This window comes from Netta rufina (assembly GCF_964035555.1).
Source record: "Netta rufina genome assembly, chromosome: 7".
Classification (NCBI taxonomy): domain Eukaryota; kingdom Metazoa; phylum Chordata; class Aves; order Anseriformes; family Anatidae; genus Netta; species Netta rufina.
In genome coordinates, this window is record NC_140130.1 from 16,858,262 (window position 1) to 16,877,520 (window position 19,259).

General features: G+C 40.9%; 1 protein-coding gene across 2 annotated transcripts in view; it reads left to right on the forward strand.

Annotated features, from left to right (window-relative positions):
* Positions 1-19,259, forward strand: part of SORBS1 (sorbin and SH3 domain containing 1) — a 163,667-nt gene that overhangs the window by 54,072 nt on the left and 90,336 nt on the right. The gene's annotated exons all lie outside the window — the stretch shown is intronic.

Genomic DNA, 19,259 nt, shown 5'->3' on the forward strand with positions numbered 1-19,259 from the left:
CTGAGATTCACGGAGGGAAGTAGCTCAAATGGTGTTGTATGTGATGTGCAGTGGAAAGTATCAATTCCTTTTGACTGTATAACCAAGTGGGACTTACTTATATCTACAGATGTTGTGTCCAAAATAGTTTTTTGAGTCTCCTTTTTCTTGCTTTTTCTCTGCCAGCTGAATGACTTTAAAAAACAGAATGTAAAAAGCCTGGCTGTGTAGTTTTGTTCAATGTCTAATCAGTCGCTCTCATTTGTGCTGAGAACATCTGCTTTGCAAGTTTCTGTCCGCTTCCACAGCAACACAATAATTTCTCTGTTTTCCGTATGCTTTCTCATACTGAGCAGAACTGAGAAAATGGTGAAAGCAGCAGTACTTCTGTGTTTCTTTCTCTTTTTTTTTTTTTTTTCTTCTGGTTTTCCTTCAGCACTAGATTACATTCACTAAACTCAGCAAATAGCAGAATTCCCTCTGGAGTACTGGGAAGCAGCCCAAGCTCGCTACAGTTGCGTTTCGCAGGACTATTCTTGTAGCAGGGTTTGCTTTTTTCTCTCTCTCTTTTATGGTGTGCTGAAATTCTTTCTGTTGTAGCTGCGTTCCTGATTGATTCCATTCTCTGATGGGCGTCTTTGCCTGTGAAATTTCCCCAAACGAACATCCTGAAACAAAAGTAAGACGGATGCCATGTGTATAACTGCAAGTTCAAGTTGAGAAATTCTTAACTGAAACTGGGAATAAAATGAGTTCAACTTTAAGTCTTCTTAAGAGGTGCTAATTTGGGGCTGAAATTGCCTTAATTTATCAGAAAATTGAGGCTGACAGGAAGCCTTAGAAACTAAGTTTCTAAGAGCAGATACAGGTCGTTATGGGACTAGAATAAAACTGGAGAAAAAGACCAAAGATCCAGCCCAAATACCAGTCACTATTCCTGCCTTATAGTCCAAGTGTCCACATACTCACACCGACTGGGACTTTTAAAATGAATTCTCCCATATTTATATCAGCATAACCAGAAGAATCAAATCTTAGGTCTCATATAAATTGTTTTAACTGTGATAGGAATTACTGAGTCAAATCATTTGGTGTGCTGCAGCTGGAACCATTTAGACTAGCCTCCGTCTAGAACCAAACCCAAATGTTTGCTTTTAGGTAGATTGGGGTGATAACTGAAGATTGTAACCCTGTCTCTTTCTCCTGATTGTTGCTGATTTTAATGCTTCCATGAGGTGTATTTCATGCTTGCCAGCACCTTCCAAAGCACCCTGAGCACCTTCCTAGTCCCCCCATCCGTGACTGGAGACAGCTGTTAGTGGTCTGAGCTCAAGAGGCTGAACAGAACTGAATGCTGTGCCTCACGTCCCTGTTAAGTTTTCCCAGATGATTTCATTGAGATTTAAATACCAAGTTTGCTATTTTAGAGCATTCTGAGGCAAACAGTCCAGCAGAGGCAAATGCTTAGAGCCAGAACCCAGAGCCTGGTTGCTAATAGCTGGTAAACCACCTTGTATAGAGCTTTCAGCCTGTCCTACAGGAGGATTCCCCTCGTAAGGCTCCTCTGAGGTGGCTGAATGGTCTCCCATTATAGAAAATCCTCTCTGTTATAACCTGCATGATAGCTTACTGTCCTGTACAGCTATCAGTTCCCGCCCAATGAGAGAGAAAATAACTGGACATAGCAGCCTGGGAAGTCTAGCCTCCCTATGGCAGGTGAAAATTAGTTTTGGCAGTGAACTGGGGCTCACTAGGAGGAATAAGCTGAATACCTAGCTCTGCTGCACACAGTGTGATCTCTAGCATGTTATTTGATCCATCTGCATGAAGTTTCCCCACCTTTGAAAGTAATAATGCTTTATTTGTCTGTGTTGTTTGTATCGGCTCTGAACTAGCCTGATAAGGACTGCAATCCTAAATGTACCTAGCACTTCAGGGATGGGCTGTGACTGAGCTGTTAGATACTGCTCTAATAAAAACATTGAAATATGAAAACAGATTCTTTGAGGTAGCTGCATCATCTGCATGTATCCATATAAAAAGCATTTGCTGAACTAAATATCTGCTGCAAGCTTTATTGGGAAAGAATTGAATCTGTCACACAGCGTATCTATTTTACTTCGATTTATTTCAATTAATCGGTAAAAGTGAGGTCTTGGTTTCTTATTTTTGATTTCAAGTTCTGATAATATCTGAATGGAGGCAAGCACAGATGTGTGTTGAATGTGCCCTATGAGGCAGGCTGCAGTGATGTTTAGCACATGAATATGTTTTAATGTACCATTCTAAATTATTTTTAGATTCCATTGAAATCCGCTGGCTCTCTCTGTATGTGGTAAAGATACCCCAGGGCCAAAACTGCATAACTTAGGGGTGTCCTGTTGTACAAGAAACCTCATATAAAAAAAAAATCCTCCATTTCTGAATTCCAAAAACTGTGTTATGAGCTTCCAAAACTCTTAAGACCTACTTAATTTTCACAGAGAATAAACCATGAGAAACAGAGAAAAGCGTATTTCTTTTTGTTTACCTCTCATCATCTTGCCATGTTCGTGAGAAGCTTTTGGCACTCAAATCTGTGCTAACCTGTTTTGCAGCTCCCTCTCAGATGCTTCTTCAGAGTTTTTATTCTCACCGTGTCCTGATAATTTCTTTGTGACTTAATTGCTTTCAACTCTGTTGATTGCAGTGATGAGGAAAAAAGAATAAATTGAGCAAATACTGGGTAAACAGAACAAATTTGAGCCCCCCTTACCAAGAAAGGAGGAGTAGGTAATATATAAAAAAAACTTGTAGAGAACATGTTTAAATATGATTTTCTGCATGGTGTGTGGCTCCTTAAAGATATATACTCTTAAAGATTATATACTTTATGAAGAATAGAGTATTATCTGTAACGATGTACTTAATTGTGGATAGTATATGTAGAAGGATTGTTATCCATGATGTACTGAAAATGTATGGGTGGATTTTGCCTTCAGTGTACTTGGTATTCTCACTCTTCTGAACTTAAGTTGTGAATTGGGGAGCAGTTGGAGTGGGAGAGAAGGTGGGGTTCTCAAGTGAAGTAATCATTAATGATGCCAATGGAAATCAAATGGCACTAGGAATCACTTTGGACCAGTCTTTCTCTGTGTTATTCATCCCAAATGCTTTTTGTAATTGGGTAAACACAGCCCTTCTGGTGGGGATCTGTGTGGCTGCAAGTGCTGGCATGGATCAGATGCCATAATGAGGACCAGAGGTTGGGTTTACAGCAGTAAAACTGAACTCCAGAGTAAATGTGTTTGGGATTTATGCTGGGTAGAGATGGGTAAGTGAAGTTTCTGCTGTTGAGAAATGCTACTATGATTGAATAAATATTAGCCAGAGTATTTTAGGAGCATATAGCAAGTAAATGTCAAAATCCTGTTGTTTTGGGGTGGGGAGGCTGAATAAGTGGATACTTTGTACATGGTATTGATTATCTCCTTTTCAAGCACTTAAAAATTGGTGGTTTTAGTCCTGGTTTTTAATTGAGAAAATGAGGTGCTGTGCAGAGGTAGCAGAAGGCAGGGAATAAAGCTCGGATTTCCTGAATCCCAGTTCATCAACAAACTCTTTGAGAATCCGAGTCCTGCCAAATTATCTTGAGGGAGGAAGCATGATGCTGAATTGTGATTACTTAGCAGCACTCTGGGAGCATCCTAAAAGGTTTGAAAGTTGACTGTTAACAGTCTGTTTTTCATACAGGTGAATCTTGCTGGTGTGTGGCTACACATCTTCTAAAAGCATGGGGGTGGAGGGGGGGGAGAGAGAAGAAAAAACATAAGCATTGATTTTATTTGCATATTACAGTAATACCAGGAGCAGGATATTGTCCCTGTTAAATCCCACATGCTCATGGGTAATGTCATGTGGTTGTCTGAGCTTCCACATGACATCTCCTGGATCTTTCCTCAGCACATTGAGTTGTGATTTTTTTTTTTTTTTGTTGGCATTTTCTTCCCCTCTGATATGTTTGTTTTTTATAGGGAAGCTGAAGACTGCTGTAATACTCTCTCCATTAAGACAAGTACTGTGAAAAGAATTTGTAACTTTAAATTGTTAGAGCTTTTCATATGATCAGCCACTCCTAAAAATGGCAAAACATCACTGTTTCATGCATGCTGAGGGGTTGTAAATAAGAAACTATCCAAAAATACTGTAGCTCTTGGCAGGCACTATAACATTTGGCAGGAAGTTTGTCTGCAGATAACACACAAGACTACTACTTTAAACGTTGGTTTCTTTTTTCTTTGGTAAGATCAAAAGGTTTCCCACAGTTTTTGGCATAATTTGTATTTGAACTGTTTGGGGCACATTGTGTGTAATTAAGTTTAGGGACTTGTCCAAAACCTCAGATTGTCAGCTCCTACACATAAATGGTAACTCATCTATCACATCTTCAGTAGCAAGGGGGAGCAGGCTGTCTCAGAGCCATTTAAAATGCTTTGCTTTCATATTTGCCAAGTTCTTTTATTCTCTGTAGGTTTTAATGACTCAGACTCTGAAGTCTCTTCCATACATGGTTAAAGTGTAACTGCTGCTTGGAGGTGGAGGGGGAGGATGGAGGGAACAACTTACTAAACTGATAGCTTTAAACAAACTTGAGTGGTTTTCTCAAAACAGCATTTTGATCCCCTCAAAGTCAGATGTGTACGTTCACATAGGGGGCATCTCCATCTTAGCTTCCAGCATAACGAATGGAAGTAGGTCCATGTACAGTGAATGCCATGTGTTTGCATACAAGAGTAGCCAGCTTTAATTCTCTATCCAGGCCTATCTGAGCAAGGAGCCTCTTCTGAGGTGGTATTTCTGCCTTCAGCCTTTCTGCCTTCATCCATCTCTTACTCACACCCTAAAGAAATAACTTCACTGCCATCTTCTAACAATGCACGCCTTAGTGCAGACAGCACTTGGGAGCAGGTCAGCAATGGATGGTTGGCAGAGCTGTCAGGTCACATGTCTTGCATCTGATTCTATTTTAAAAAAATCCTCCAACATAATTTAAAATGTTGCGTGACTTACTGAGCCCTCTGCAAAGCAAGAAGTGTATTCAGGTGGGCTGGTTTGAGATATTGCTCGCTTGTGTCAGACGGAGTTGTCATTATTCTTCTCTGTTGCAAGCCTGTTGTGTCATATTGGTCAAACTATCAAGCTGTTCTGGGTAGGAATTTCAGAAGTATATAGCACAGTAAAATCTGTTCCTGTTCAAGCTGATGGAGGCCCAATTCTTATTTCCACTAAGGTTTCATTATGCTGCTTGGCAAGGTCAGGATCCTTAAAACTAGGCTTTTTGCTCTGCCAGAGGGGTATAAAGGGACCTCATGCAAATGCAAATCTGGCCCTGGCAAATTTTCCATTGACTTCAGTGGAAGGAAAAATAAACAAACGCAGCGGCTTTCTTAAAATTTTGTTTTATTCTTCTTCATTTCCTGACTGTTAAAATAGGCCTAATAACACATACTTATCTCATACAATTGCAGTAAAGCTAAATTAATGTTTGCACAGCCAGCTGAAGTTGTCTGGTGCTATGTGAGTGTCAACTAGCAACACCGGCTTGAACTAATTTGTCTGCTAATCAGTGAAGTGTACATGGTATTTTTTTTTGTCTCCTTTAGAAACATTTCCAAATTCAAGTCATTTAGTTTTATGAAGAAAAACAAAGTATTGATTATGAATTGGAGAGCCCAAGGCGTGGTATGGACTTGCGATGTGGATGGTTTTTGTGCTGTGCTAACCGTGCTGCAGGTCACAAGACTGTTATTGGAAGCCAATTTCTTTCTGTCGTAACGCTACAACAATCCATCATTTGCGCATGGCATTTTGTAACAGATCCTTGCTAAAGTTCACAAAGATACGAGGATCACTGTCTTCTAAATGCCACGGGTATTTTGCAGATAGATAATAAAGCATTTTGTTACTGAAATGAACTGCCTTTTCTTCTGCCGTTGACATTCTGAAGCTCAAATTAATACCACGCCCTGTAGCTCAGGATAACATCGCTCAATTTGTATTAAAGTGCTAACAGTAAATAAAAAATGTATTTTAGGGTGTTCTTGTTACATGATCTAACAACTGCTCATGCAACAAGGTAATTTAAGAAACCACTATATTAAGTGTTGATTTAATATGAACACAGATTGCCATACTAAACAGATGCCTGCAAACCCTGTGATTGCAAGAAAAATTCTTGGTTACATGAGTAATTGCTTTGCTGTTGGTGAAATCACTCATGAAAAGGCTGTTTGCATATGATGGTGCAAAATCACATCCTAAATACAGAATGCACCATGGCTATTTTGTGGAAATGGGGGACTAGTTGAGCTGTGGGGCTTCTGCCTTCCCTTCAAATAAGTGAGTATGGTGCAAAATTGATTGTGATCTAAAATCTTACTTCAGGAAACCTCATTTCACTTCTGTTCCTTAGTGCTGTCTCTGGATTTACATGATCAATAATGTACATAAATCTTTCATGGGCTTAATCTGTATTTCCTTTTTCATGGTGGCATACTTAATCCCTTTCGACATTGAAATAAACAGGATCTGCCAGAACAGATTATTAAATACAGCTAACAATATTGACTATTTTTGGAATGCAAATTGGTTCACCCATAGAAAAATTAACTGTGGTTTGTGCATATGGGTGTTGTAAAGCAGGCTGGAAATGGGTAAACCAGTGCTCTTCCAATAACTGTGCAGGTAGCTGAGAGGGCTCCTTACCATCTCAGATGCGCAGTGCATGTAAAGCATCTTGTTTCTAAATGCGTTACATTTTATCAGCTACAATATTTTATAACTGATACAGTTGTCCAGATCTCCCAGTATGCCGAATGGGCCTTATCCAGAAACCCCCCAGTGATGAACATAGAGTAAGGCTGCAACCAGGGTGCGCATTTCGTCTGAAGAATCTAAACCCAAATCCTGCCTTAAGGAAAGGGCCCTGACCTCATCTGTATCAGAGCAGGGAGGGGTGCTGGGACTTTTGAGTCTCATTTGAGCACTCAAATGTACAACCTGTGTGGGATCTTTGGGAAGGTGAAAGTGTTATGAAATTGCTGTTTCAATGCTCAGGACTTCCATCAAGGAACTGTAGGCATCTGGTTAGTGATCTTTAATGTCACAGGATCCCAAATACTCTATCATAGGCTTGTCTATATTTTAAGTACAACCCCACTTACAGTCTGGAATTGACACCTTCAGCTGTGGTATTTGTACTGTGTGTGGTTGTGTCCAAACCAAATTGCTGTCAAAACTCAAACCACAAGTTTAAAACCCACAGCTTGAGGTCTATTACAAGCTGACATGACCTGACTATGTATTTACTGTTCTTGTAGGAAAAGGCAACAGCTGTTTGTCTGTTCAATATTTCCTTTTTCTTTTTGTAAAGGGCTAAGTATCTACATGTAGCAGGGAAGAGGGGAGCCTGGCAAAAAGGGGCTGCTGCTGGGGTGCCATAACCTAGGTCTAGCTAGTTGCCGTCATCTCAGCTGTTCCACCTGGGCCTGTGACAGGGGGTTTATTGCTGTGCTTGCTAAGGTGAGGTAAATCTCTTAAACTGGATTTCCTGGCTCTCTCTGTAGTTAGCAGAGAAAGAACAGCAGTGCTATGGGGTGCTTCGTTCCAGCTTGTATGCCTGCCTTAGGACAGGTGACTTCTCTGCAAGCCCTTGTCACTGACTGCAGAGGTAACACTCTAAAAGTCTGACATTTTTCTAGCTCTCCTGAGGTGAAGCAGATCCTGTCATTAAAGGATTATTTATCCTTTGTTTGTGCATGCGGAAGTGTCCATTTTTAGAATCAACAGAATAGCAAATTGTTTTCATTGTTATCCTGAGTGAGGGTTATGTTTTACAAAGTTCGTTTGCAAGTCACACTTTGACAATGCTTTTTGGAGGGGAAGGGGACGTGGATTCCTGCTGCTGAAGAGCACTGAGTGGCTGATCTTGTTGGGAAATAGAAAATAGAGGATTACAGAGAGATTACACCTGCAGCAGTCAGCAAGATCTAAAACTTCTGAAAAAATAAAACCCTGAGAGTTTAAGGCTACTAATGTTTCAGATGTGTGGTATGTTTGGTGGTTATTTAGAGCCAAATGGGATTTTACCTGTTTGTCTGTGTGAAGTTGTTATCAAGGAACAGAGTTTTGCTCTGAATGTGTCACATAATTGTTGTGAAAACTTACTGTTACTCATTTCTGAGGTCTCTAGTGTTCTGTCACTGTATTACTTTATTCCATGTGGCTCTTAAACTATCCCATAAATATTCTTATTATAAGGAGGGCCATCCTTATATGTGCTGTGCACATAACACCTTTGCTTAAAGATAATAAATGAAAAGTTGCTATACCTTTTGTTTATTTTTTTTTTTACTTGCCTATCTTAACAGAGTAGGGGTTAGAAACTCTTCAGGTTTACCTACTTGTCTTTTTGTTCAGTAAATACTTGGCAGGCTGAAAAGAAAAAACTGCAGATCTGTGTGAAGATGAAAACTGAATGCCTGCAATGTGAAGGGAGCTCAGTTCTAGCAAAGAACAGAAGTGTCTGGAGGAAGTTAGGGACAAAGTTGAATCTGTCTAGCAAAGTGCAATGGCACTTGCTTGTTGTTTGCTCCCTCAGAAGCCATCTGCAACTGCAGTTTTATAAATGCCTAAAGTTACAGTACTACGTAATTCTGGTTAGTGACACTGATCATGTGCACAGAGCTACATAGCCGCAGGAGTATATTCTAGTTCTGTGGGTTTTTTGAAACCTGGACCTGCTGGAATCCAAGCTACACCAGGGATTCCTTAACAAACATTGCATGGAAAGATCCAGGTTTTTCTTTTGGCACAGGGGCTGGCATACTGTTTGTTTTCCTTCTGTCAGGGGTGGGAGAAAAGAGATGCAATACGATACTGTCTGTGCATGTCTTCTCTTTTCAGATTGATGGAAGAAAAAAAAAAGACTAATTTGATTGCCAAGCGCACTGAATTCCTTTAGTCACAGGCCTCATGTACCATGGGCAGAAGCAACATCAAATCTCACTTGGCAGACAGCAATGTCTACCTTGCTCTGACATGACCCGAGCTGTGTGCTGGTGGCACAGGTTTGGATAGAAGGTGCTGTCGTGCATGTGTGGCGAGCTCCTCTTCACAAGGCACTGGGCAGCTCATCTGGGGGAGTCTTTTGTTTGCTCCTGGACCAGTTTCAAAACAGTGTTCTAGTGGGATGCTCACCACACAGAGCAGCTCTCTTTGGAGTCATCCAACTTCTGTTATGCTGTTTACATGCTTCTCCAGGCACATTTGTGGAGTGAGTGACTGTTGAAGGGTGTCAACACTTCATTGTACAAGCTTATTAATTAACTCAATATCATGATTGTAGACATGAATTCCCAAATCACACTGGTTATTTAGAGAAACAGCGTGGAGAGGGCTTGCCCTTTTATTAAGGATTCCCTTTGTGGTTTGGGAGTCTACTGGCAACTGATTACACAGCAAACTCAGTACATGTGGCTGCTTGTGACTTCCTTGGGGACTTCAGAAAAGTCACATCCTGCCTGTGCTCCAATTTCTGCATCAGTGGAGTGGGAGCGACACTTGCATAGTCATAGTAATAGGGACTTCTTAGAGCTGCTGTGAAGTTGAGGTGGCATGCTATAGAAATGCATCTTTTCTTTTTTCTGACTGAAATGCAGCATTACCCTTGTGGTTCTTGATATGAAGAGTAGGCTGGGGCTTTTGTACCTATAGCAGTTCTCTTACTGCCTCACAGGACAGGTTCCTGCTATTTGTAACAGCATAGTTTCCATTTGCCATGACAGACTATTTCTAAGCTTTGCTCATAATTTAGGACTAGCTTATGTCACTTTATTTGTCTCTATAGATGCTTTCATCAGAAACTAAATCCAGATGCAGAGGGTTGGCAGCAGATCAGCTTGAACTACCCAAGGTTTTGCTGAGACTAAATAAGGCTTAAATATTTTTGTTCTGTTTCCTCTTCACCTTACTTATTATGCTGGCATCGAGAGAAGCATGTCTGCTTTCCTGAGTGTTGATCACCCTTGTGCATAGTCAGTAAGTGCTGTTAGCAATGTTTAAAATACAAGTGACTTGTTGATGCAAGAGAGAGACAGGGGTTTGAATTGCCAACCCTCCTCGTTTTGGCAAACCTATTAAGATGTCAACTAGCTTGTATGGTGGACAGGGTTGGGGGACCTGCAGTAGCACAGCCCTGACATTTGGAGCTGGCAGCCAGCCCTGAAGGTAACCGTGCACTCAGTCTGTTCTCACAGCGATTCTCCTAAGAGGTCTATATCTGGTAAGATGCTGCTGCTGGCAATTTGCATGACAATTCAGACTAATGGCCAACAGCATTGTCACCTGCCGCTATTTGTAATTAAATAGTACCTCTCTGCATCTCTGGGTAATTACCATGTGGGTTATAAGATGTGCTATAACATACCACATTCAGTAAAGACCATTGTTTTAACTTTTGCCGTCTGCTTCCTAAAAAGCATTGATGGAAGCCAACTTTCTGCATGATGTGGCTACCTACACAGAAGATATCCTGAGTTTTCTGTGCACAGGAGCTGGGGGTGAGGGATGGCTTACACCCAGAGGGGTGTGTGTGACAGTACCACTTCAGGGGCACTGATAGCCCAAAAGCCCTCATGGTAAAGCAGCTTGATATTGTCATTCTTTCAGAATAAAAGCCACAATCTCCAACCCCTCAGACTTTAGTCTTAGAGCAATAGAAAGTGCTGTTCTGATTCCTAGCAGTTGAGTCAGTGAAACAGCATGACTTGGCACCTAGTTATAGAAGAGGTTGGGGAGGGCTGTTGCTTGCCAAATATGCAAAGCGTTTCTGTGATTTACTTCAGCTAAGATGTGAAATACATCCCACTCAGTCTGGGCAAAGGAGGAACCCTGGGGCTAGCAAAGTGCAGGGATTTGAATGGCAAATAGAGATCGAAAAAAGCTGTAGGACCCCCAAGGAGTTGCCTTGTCTCCTGCCTGCTGGAGGCCAGCCTGTGGTCATGAGAGCACTACCTCTGAACTGAAGCCCTAGAACAGCTCTGTAATGTGATGCAGTGTAAAGATGAGGTTCAGCATGAGATGAGAGTTCAGGCTTCTCTTGCTGAAGAGCCCCTGTAGTGCTTTGTTCAAAGGCAGATGCTATTGGAACTTCCTGGTGCAGTTAGGGCTTGTTGCTACTTTCCTGCTGGTAGGAAGATCTCTAATTTGTGATACAATTTAGTTATGCATAAAAGGATAAAATGCCAACTGTTCTGGTCTTGTTTTCTTAAAGCTATTACAGGAAACATCTCAAACACTGCAAGTTAATTAACTGCAGACGCTACTTAGTTACCACTATTAAATCTGTTGTATCGTCGTCTATATATGGACTTCTGCATTCTGAAAGCTGTAAATTAGAGTTTGTCCTTTTACTTATCTTAGGCTTGCTGAATACTTTCCCATGAATTATGTAAATAACAAGGAGAATAAAACAAGCCAGTATATATCCAAACTTGGTTTACAGAAGTTACTGAAGTAGAATTTCTTTGTATTTCAGAATAGTCTTCTTCCAGGAAACACACATACCAGTGACTTCAGCAAATCAGTCTTCTGTGGAAGATCTCATCCTGTACCATTGAGATGATTCACTTTATGTAGTCTAAACTGCATTAGAACATGTTTAGTCACTGACCTCTTCACTGAGCACGTGTAGCATTCCTCTTTCCTTGTTCCTACATGACAATACTCTGATAGCAAAACAAGAGGGGATTAATTTGTACAAGAAGTTAGGCCCACATGAAATGTATGGCTGCTATGCTGTGACAGAAGTATGTGTACTGTGAATGTAAGTTATGGAAAAACTGCACCTTCTGGGTGCCGATGACTTCACCTCCCTCTTTCTTTAGGAAAACAAAAAAAAAAACAACAGCAGAATCCCAGTTCATGGATATAACTGCACTGACGTGAGCTTGGTAAAGTTGGTCGTGGATCTTGCTTCATCTCAGTAGATCTATTTTCCCTTCATCAGCTCCCTTTCTTTTTATGGGTCCTGTTGTAATAAAGATGACACTCTGTTTCTCTCTTGTGGAGCTCAAGAATTCATTTACATACAGGTGCCTAATTTTTTTTCTACAATGAAGCCTTAGGGATCCGCTTCACCTGAAAATCAGTAAATGTTTTGCCATAGAGTTTGTAAGTACGAGTCCTGAACTTAGATGATTTATCCTAAATGCATCATCAGCAAACCCAAGACGTGTGGTAAGTGCTGCCTCAGGGGGGCTGTGAAAAGTGATGGGCCGAGCTCAGGACTTCTTCTGGTATGGAGGTGACTGGGGTGAAGAAAGCTGTATGAACAGTCTCTGTCTATTGAGCTATTTCCATGGCATGGATGTACCTTGGTGGTCAAGGTAGTGCATAGTGCTTTGAACTGTTAAAGAGTCTCCTTGGACCTGTCTTGTGGAGTCCTGGCTGGAAGGAAAATGAGAACAAAACCAAATAAAAGTTTGAAGTGTCTGTCTTAATAAAATGTGGGAAAGGGGGAGAAAATTTTTCATAACTACTGTGAAAGCTTGTTCAGCTTCTCTTGGCACGTGATACAGCTGGAAGTTTCTATACCATATGTGAGCCATGGGGAGTTTAGAATGAAATAGTTCTCCTTCTAAGGTCAGAATCTGTTTCAGAAGTGAAATATGTTAGCCATGAGCACACATTGCAAATAAATATAACAGTCGAACAGTCACCTTCACTGCTCTCAGACCCTGTGGATTTTAGCAGCTGAATAATAAAGAACTGAGTCTGTAATGCTGGCTGCTGCTATTGATCTTTGGAATGGGAATATCTTCCTAACTCTTTCCAGTCCTGTCATGCTGCAGCAGCCTTGTTTGCCCTGATCACAGGGAAATGTGGTGGAACAATGCTGTCTAAAACTTGCCGAGATCAGAAGTAGAATGCAGGGGAAGTTCCTAAGATCCTGGCAGTTTAGCTAATGGACATCGCATGTCCTGTGGTTTGCTAACTAAACAGATGTTCACTTACAAAAAGACAAGTGAGTACCTTGCTCTTTTTAGGACAAAACCAATAATGTTTGAACAACTTGTTGAAAATATTTTGGCCAAGTGTCCTTATAACTAGCCCAGTTGTGTTATAATAAAGCCAAGCTTTCTATTATCTGAATGGATGGGAAGGAAAAAGGTATTTGTCATCACATTATGGGCTAGATGTGAAGCAGTTGAGTTACAGATCTCCTGAAATGGGCTGCTTTTACTGTGAAGTTATATTCAAAAGGTCTGTCAGCCCCTGCTATTTGGATAAAACTGTCTGCTTGGGCCAAAACATTCTCTGCTTTTGAATGAATGGCCAGGCTCTGCTTATCAGCCCCTTGGTTAGGTCAAGCAAGCTTATAGGGGAGTGTTTGCTGATTTCCCTGCCTCTGTTAAAAGGAGCATAGGTAGAATTGATGGATGAGTGAAGGGGATGTGAAGAGAATTTATCCTTTCTCTGTTGGTATACTAGTTTCTGCACAGCACTGATGTGGTCTAGCTTCCATGAAGCTAAAATAGTAAAATGTGAAGAAGTGGAAGACAGTCTGCACGAGCTCTGGCATAGGGTTAGTACAGAATTCATCCAACCAAGATGTGGTCTCATAAATGGCAGCACTGTCTCAGAGTGAAAATGTTGACTTGGATTGAATATATAAACATTTGCAGTCATCAGTAAGAGTAGTAGAACTTTACACAGTGCTGAATAAGAAACAAGCTGGGTTTGATCTGGGTGTTTGATGTCAGAAAAGTTAGGCTTGCATGTACTTCTTGGATTTCAACGTGTTTTCATGTTTTAAAAATAGAAAAATGGAACAATTGCATTTCAGTAACATTTTTGCAAATCACAAGATTACTGGATAACTTTCTCATAGCCCTGCAATGGTATCCTTCGTCCCTTTTTGAATTCTGCAACCATATTTGACTGTTTTGTCTGAGCTATCCTAGACATCTGTTGCATTTGTCAAGCACGTAGTCCTGTTGTCTCTTGGCTCCAACGTGTAATCTGGCATATCTTTTGTCTCTGACTTTTTTTAATGATAAATCTGAAAAGTTTATAGTTCATTTGAGTATTTGTGAGGTGTCCTCATCTCTCAGATATTTAATGACCATATTAGGGAAGCTCTGAAAGCCCAGAGAACCTAGTTTATAGGAGTAGTTCTGAAAGTTTAGCATGCTTAGAGAATTTGAAAAACAACTTGACTTAATGGCTTGTATCTTATGCAGAGATGTAAACAACAGCCGAGTAATCAAAGCTTGGCTGATTCACCAACATGAGGGCTTTAATATCTCACAGGAGATACAAGAAACGTCCAGTTAATCATGTTCATGGGTAGCAACTATTCTGACAAGTGACCTCTTGGTCACTTGTAGAATACAAGTCTTCTTGGAGACTTCTACAAGACTTCTTGGAGAAGGTACAAAGGTATGTACATCATCCTGTTCTTTCACCATTCCAAGTGACACCCCTAAAATGTTGGGGACGACCATCATGGTGCAGAATGAGAAAGTTATAACCACAACACGTGCTTTCTTGTAGATAGGTTCTGTGATGTGTTCTGCACAACCTGAGAAGGTATGCTCTATTCTTAACTGGATTAGCACGATGTCTCCCACCCCATGGGATATTTAGCTATGAAATGTATCTGCATTTGGACAGAATCTCAATGCATAGAAGCACCTTCGGTGGACAAACAAGATTGTCATGGTTAATTCATTATGATACAGATAAGAATCCATTGGATTTTTTAAAAGTATACCAGGATTTTCTCTGCCACTTTGACTTTTTTTCTTCTGAGCCTTTAATACATCTTTCAAACTTATTTTCTGTAGCCGCAAAGAAGGCTGTGGTTGTTACATATTCATGTGTTTTTTTAAAAAGTAGAAATTAAGGAGGCAAGGCCAAGAAAAAAAATCTTCCTTTAAGAATGAAGATGCCTACTCTGCGAGGTGATGGTGCCATTACTGTGCTCCTCTGCCGTGGAAGTACAATGCTCACCGCTGCAGAAAGAGCAGGTAGTTGTCAGCTCTGGAAGATGGTGCTTACAGCTTGGGCCTTCAAAGGTGATAAATAGGGCCTCTGCAGGGAGCTAAGTCTTTAGGAATGTGTGAAGTAAACAGTGCCTAAGCCTTGCGTATATTTACATTAGGAATACCGATGTGAACGCTTAATTGATCTCACCTGGAGACCCTGAGCAGCCTGTCTTGTGCCCTGGAGCACAGTGCTAAGGCAGCTATGTAGCAGCTAGTTCAGAGCTCGTGCACATCTCTGCGTTATGTAGAATAGACATTCCCAGAACACTTTTTATTTAGTTGAAATATAAGATTCCTGGTTACTGCATAAGTTTCAGCAGCTCAGATCTTACAGGGAAAAAAAAAAAAAAAACAGCTATCACAGGAATTGCGGTTCAAACACAGGAGTTGGCATGACTGGGCCTTTTGTATTCAGTTCACATCCTACTTTCAGCTTCTTACTGTGCTTTGACTTCACAAGGAAGAAAACCCCTGGGACAAGGGTACAAATTCTGTGTTGTGCCCACTGTGATGTAAACTGTGGAAGGCGTTGGACCCAAGGGGAGCTACTGCTTAGACTCTTATGCTGCCTTTTCACGGAGCTAGATAGGCTCTTGTGTTTCTCAAGTCAAAGCTAAGCAAGGCGTGTTCTCCTGGCATCAGAAGAAAAGGACAGAGCTTCCTGCCATACATTCATAAAGACAGATGGGGAAACAACGTCCCCTGTTAATTTTAACTCTCCCCTTTCTTGAGCTTTTGGAGTTACTGGATATGTTAGACCTCAGTGTGAAGAGACTGAAGAAAACCTCTGACTTTGTCCAGGCTTGCTCTTTTTTTTTAGTGATGTTTGGCACCTGGCAGGATGCAGCAGCAATCTGAGACACTTTTTGCTTGGTGCCTGCACATGGGAAAATGATGGGGTCCAACTGGGGGTTCCTAAATCCAGCATAGCCAGGAGCACTAGCATCATCCTGCCTCTAGAGCACTTGTGCAACGATCAAAGGGAAGCAGTGGCTCCTGAGAAATGTCACAAAGTATTTCAACAATTATTCTACTTGGCATCTTTTCAGCTTCTTATTTTGGCACTCTCCTCTCTTGTCCTCTGATTCTGGAGGTCTTTGCATTAAAATAGGATCTGTGTTTCCCAAAAGAGAATGGTCAGAGCATGCTGAGACGTCATGTGCTTTAACTTTGTCGTTCTGCCACTTTAAATATTCTTGAATCATCATGGGGATTACCCCCTGCCCCAAATTAAGGGATTTCACTTAAAGAATCATGAGGGGTTTTTGTTTGTCATGAAAAAATATATTAGAATAAATTTCACTTGCCTCCTGGTTCCTGATCTATTCTGGTTGTTCAGGTCTTTCTCTTCATCATGTCAGTAACTTACTGTGTGTGTTTTGGGGAGTTGTTTTTTCTATGTATTTTAGTTGAAAGCTGAGATTCTTGTGCAATCTTTTGTTTCCATCAGGTCAGGCTTTATGAAATCACACATCGTAAAATCTGACAACACCCTGCTAGATGTGTGGTGCTCAGAGGTGTATCAAACTGGGAGATGGCACTTAGTGCTGTGCCCATTCTTAACTGAGAGATTTTATAATGTTTAGAGCAGATCATAATTTCTTACAGGCAATTCTGGACAGGTTCAAGCTTAGAGAATTCCCCAGAATATTCTTTAGTTAAAAACTGGATGCTAGAGCTATGTGAGAAGACTTCAGTATTTTTGCAATGATGCTTGGGAACTAGTGCAGCTGCTAAACAGCAGAAGCTAAAAATCTGGACTGGTATTTTAGCACCAGGGCATCGTTGGAGACGGGGTGGTTTTTCAAGCCAGTTCACAAGAAATGAATCTCTGTCGAAGTCTGCATGCTTTGTGGTGGTCTGAGTATGAAGACCAAAGATGGAGTGTTTTGGTCTTCATCTTCATTCGTAGCAGCGGACTGAGTCATCGCTGGGACAGATTCTAGGGGGAGAAAGGCTGTTGATCTAAAGTAAGCGACTTGCTGCAGTGCTTGTTAGCTTTCCAGCTTGCTGGAGGAGTAGAAATAGCAGTTGCTGTACCAGACTTTTGCTGTAGGCTTTCTTCTTGGCATTGGTGCAATCCAAAATTCTTCAGAAGAACTTGTATCAGTGTTCCCTCCGAGTCTGAGCGCCCATCTCACAAGACGATTTAAAGGCCAAACAGGAATTTTACATCCTTTCTAATTCTGATGATGACTTGGAAAATGCACACTCTGCCTGAAGGTGCAAATACAGGATGGCAAATGGAATAGAGAGTGATGCCTTTGAGCTGATTATTTGTGTAACTCTTCATGTAGCTCTCCCAGCTGTAGGTATTATTTATGCTAATAAAATTATCTAATCCTTTCTGAAAGCTGGTACAACTCTAGTATTCTGTCCTTGCCCTGTGGTAATAAATTCCTCAGACTGATTTTATGCTGCTTTATTATAATTTTAATAAAAGAATATCAATTACATTTACTGCCTTTCTATAGCATGAAACAGGATAAATGAGCACATTCCAATCTTGCTTCACAATTATTCATTGCTTTACTTGTAGCCCCAAATCAATCGGCTTTTCTTCTTTGCTTCCATCTTTTCCAGCTAAATATTCCTCTAATCTTTCATTATAACCTCAATGTATGTTTGCTGCTTTTGGTCTCTCGAGCATTAATTTGACTCAGCTGTCTAATCTTTTGAGGTTCCCTGCTATTATTTAATTATACACTGGTTAGTGAGTCAGGTTTCCTGGGTGGCTGCTCCGAGAGTCTGCCTGGTCCTGGAGCACTGCGAATCTCAACCCAGGGAGTGATGTGGTCCCCAGGAGTTCAACAGCTTACAGGTACCTGCTTTGGGGCTGCTCAGCCTTTGCTGTAGCAAGCCTAGTTTTTCCATTCCTCACTTTCTGTGCTTGAAATGAGCAGAAATTCTCTTAAAAGCATGTCTGTGGTGCAGCAGGGAGCTCTCCAGTCTAGCAGCTATCATAGCATCCTTGAAAACCCTTCCTGCATTTCCCCTTTCAGTATCCTGTAGCAGTACCCTGCAGTATGTGGTACATGTAACCCAGAGTGCTCTGAGAGCTTCTCTTCATTTGCTTTTTAAATTCCTTGAAAGGCTTCTTAGCAGAAAGTTTCTTATTGAGTTGTTTTCACCCATTGTAAGGGTGCCTTGCAATTAATGTAACTGCAATTGTACCTGATGTCACTTTGCCAGCTACTTTGTCACTTGCTGTGTTCAAGTATAAGATGCAGAGTTGGCAGGGAATCTCCTGAGTATCTTTCACATAGCAATTACAATGAAATTTCTTTTGTGTTCTGTATAACAGCATCAAAACAGCGTGAAGCTTAAAGAAATATGGAAATGTGAATTTATTCTTTAGAACGGGAAGCTTTTTTTTTTCTGTATTCCTGGTATAGACCCTTAGCATTTGTTCTTTTTGTCAGGAGCAGGTCATGTTTTAGACTCAGGATCTGAGTCTAATTTTCCTCAATTAGGAGAGCAACAAAGAGAAGAATATCCCTATTTACTAAGTCTCTGCAAAAATTAGGCAAATACATGAACAGATGTGTGCGAAGGTGTGTAAGCATGTGCACAGTTGAATGGAAGCAAGGAATGAGGCTTGCTGCCATAAGACACAGTTGTGGTTTTATTCCAACTTGGAACTTGCATAGAGAAGAAGCAGAGGGGCGTTTCTGTCAGTTACGCAGCTCTCGGTTGGTATATTTGTACTAGCTTCTCTGTGAGCTGATAGTGACCCTGTGCAATGCACTTTTCCTCTTCTTGTTTCCATCTGTTCATCTTTTCTGTTTCTCAAATGACTGGAAGCCTGCTATTGATTTTGAGATGCATCCTTGGTTTGATGTATATTTTATACAGTGACCTCATGCTGGCAGAAAAAATGGTTTCAGGACACTTTCAGTCTACCCTCAAATAAAAGGAGGATGTTTCCAAATCGCTGCAGTCTATTTGTAATCCTCTGGGAATAATTGAACTGAAAGAGAATCACTATGACCCTAGTGGTTATTGATCTCCACAGAGCAGGTTCTTTTATTCATGGAAGAATTCAGCCACTTTACACCAAAATATAGAGGACAGAGTATGATAGTCTTTCTCTTGGTGTATGCACAGCAACACCAAATTGTAACAGTTGTTTCTGTCTAGCCTGTTGTGATTTCATTTGCAGGCAATGCAGTCACTGAATTAGATCCGACA